Consider the following 3,513-nt stretch of genomic DNA (forward strand, 5'->3'; position numbering starts at 1 on the left):
TAGGACTTGAGGAGGTGATGTGACATCACCATTTTGCTTCTTTGTATATTCTCTATTATCTAATAAATAGAGATTTTTTTTAGATTTACTTTTTCATCTTCTCATAATTAATTTGATTGTATTTAACTCATTTAATAAATAGTAACTTTATTAATATATATCATTCCTCATCTTTTTATATTTTCTATTATATAAAATATCTAAAATATTGATGGATATTCTTTGTACTTTTTTTTTCTCTTTCTATTTAAATTCAACAATATGTAATCATTAATAATAATTAATTATAAGTCTTTTGAAACATTTATTTATTTTATTATGCTAGCAATTAAACTTTAGTGGCATAAAATACATGAATTAATCTATCTATTTATCTATACATATATATAAAGTTGGGACTACAAGAGGTGATGTGGCATCACCATTTCTCATAATTTCATATTGTCTATTATTTAATAAATTGGTTGAAATTAAAAACTAATTACATTACAAAATATTAAAATAGAAAATAATTATTAGATTATAAATGATTACATGTCTTTTCCTCTTTCTATTTAAATTCAACAATATGTAACCATTAATAATAATTAATTATAAGTCTTGAAACATTCATTTATTTTATTATGCCAACAATTAAATTTTAGTGGCTTAAAATACATCAATTAATTAATATAGGAAGGAAAGTTCCTTCATCTTCCCTCAACAATGCCATTAGAGCCTAATTTTAATGTCATAATCTCATATTTAATTATTCAATCTTTTGTTTAGTGCCTTTTGGTTTCTTCAAACTTCATAAACATTAAATATTTAAGATTTGTGGCATTATTATTTCTCATCTTTTTTTATTCTCTATTATCTAATATATTGGTTGAGATTAAAAAATAATTACATTACAAAATATTAAAAATCTATATCTATATATCTATATATATATATAAAGTTGGGACTTGAGGAGGTGATGTGGCATCACCATTTCTCATCTTTGTATATTCTCTATTATCTAATAAATAGAGAATTTTTTTTTAAATTTGGTTTTTCATCTTCTTATAATTAATTTGATTGTTATTACACAATAACAATTATGTAAAGATTTTAATGAAGCATATTCTTTGTAATGAACATCCAAGGGGAAGTGTTATGAATTTATTAAAATAAAAGTAGATGTTCATAACATATATCTCTTAGTCTCCCCACTATCTCTCATTAGCAACCTTTAGCTTCCCTATAGCTCACACTATCTCACAAGGAATTATGATCCATAATTTTTCATTAATTTCATGGAGTGATTATGTAACTATAAAAGGAGAACTCATCTTTTTGTTTTGTACACACACAATTGGAATAAATAAAATCACTCTATAATATATTCTCTCATTTTATTCTTTATCTTGCATTACTTCTTTATTTGTATTGCTGGCTAATAGTTTTTTTTTTTTGTTTTTTATAAGGCTGCCTCATCTTTTAAAAAAATCAATTCATATTTTTTATCAGTTTCATCAAGTGTAAAATAAGAAAAAAGGATAATACTAAATTCTTTTTTCAAAACCGCGTGAAGCGCGGTTCTATTTTCTAATATATATATAAAGTTGGGACTAGAGAAGGTGATGTGACATCACTATTTCTCATCTTCTTGTATTCTCTATTATCTAATAATTTGGTTGATATTAAAAAAATAATTACATTACAAATTATTAAAAATAAAAAATAATTATTAGATTATAAAAGATTACATGTCTCTTCCTCTTTCTATTTAAATTCAATAATATGTAACCATTAATAATAATTAATTATAAATCTTGAAACATTTATTTATTTTATTATGCCAACAATTAAATTTTAGTGGATTAAGTATATCAATTAATTAATATAGGAAGGAATGTTCCTTCATCTTCCCTCAACAATGCAATTAGGGTCTAATTTTAATGTTATAATCTCATATTTAATTATGCAACCTTTTGTTTAGTACATTTTAATTTCTTCAAACTCTATAAATATTAAGTAGTTAAGATTTGTGGCATTATTATTTCTCATCTTTTTATATTTTCTATTATCTAATATATTGGTTGAGATTAAAAAATAATTACATTACAAAATATTAAAAATATAAAATAATTAATAGATTACAAAAGATTACATGTCTCTTCCTCTTTCTATTTAAATTCAACAATATATAACCATTAATAATAAATTAATTATAAGTTTTGAAACATTCATTTATTTTATTAAGCCAACAACTAAACTTTAGTGGTTTAAAATACATTAACTAATTAATATAGGAAGGAATGTTCCTTCATCTTCCCTCACCAATACCCTATGACTTAATTTTAATGTCATAATCCCATATTTAATTATGCAACCTTTTATTTAGTATCTTTTGGCTTTTTCAAGCTCTATAAATATTAAGCATTTAAGATTTGTTATGTTTGAGTTTTTTTAATTATTTAACCAACATCCTCTTTAGAAATGTTCTTGTGTTTTTATTTTTTGACTTATTTAAATTTTTAGTATTGTATGCTTCATGAAGTACTATTTTCTTTATGAGTTAAACAATGATAAAGATAGTTGGATGATAAAGGTTAGGCTTTGTAAGATGTGAGAGTCTGTTAATACGAAGAAAAATGGAGAGTTGATTAGTGTGAACATAATTTTTATTGATGAAAAGGTTGTGTAAACTTAACTATACACATTAATATATATTTTTAATGTTAACAAAAAATAATTAACTTTCATAAATAACATTAGTTTTATAAGACTGCGTCATCTTTAAAAAAAAAATTCATATTTTTTATCAATTTCATCAATTACAAAGTAATAATAATACTAATTTTTTTTTAAAGCCGCACAAAGTGCGGTTCTATTTCCTAGTTTAAGTAAAGGGTGGGGCTTTTTGAACCCACTAATTTACTCAATAAACCCACTTTTAAAAATAATTTTTTATCATTAAAATACCCCTAAATTAAATTACAGTTATGGACACTAGAATATAATTAAAAAAAAAAAACAGAATTTTTACTCTTTAAACCCATCTTTATATTCAACATAGTTTTATAGAACCCTAATCAAATTTTCATTAAACCCTAATCAATCAAGAAGTGTGATTCTTCTCTCAAGCCATATAATCATATATATTGTTAAATAGGCACATGTGAGTTGATTCAAAGTAACAAAATTAATTGTTATTGATTTGATGGATATTGATTTTATGGAGGATTAATTGTTTAATTGTTATGATTCGTTTGGGAATGACCCCTCACTCAAAATTGTTTAATTAATATTGATGATTAAATTTTCAATTAATAATCAATTATTGTTTTTTCCCAAATTCTGAAAAAATTATTTTTTCTCAAATTCCTCATATTAGATTTTCATACCATCATACAAGATTTTTCTCCCCACTATAATATAACTCAAAAAAATAATTTCATGATGACAACTATTTTCTCCATTTAGAATGTTTTGATTCATTTGTCCTTGAACGAGGGCCATTCACTCAAAATTGATTATCAAATTTTC

Source organism: Citrus clementina, unplaced genomic scaffold, assembly GCF_000493195.1.
Source record: "Citrus clementina cultivar Clemenules unplaced genomic scaffold, Citrus_clementina_v1.0 scaffold_3, whole genome shotgun sequence".
NCBI lineage: Eukaryota > Viridiplantae > Streptophyta > Magnoliopsida > Sapindales > Rutaceae > Citrus > Citrus x clementina.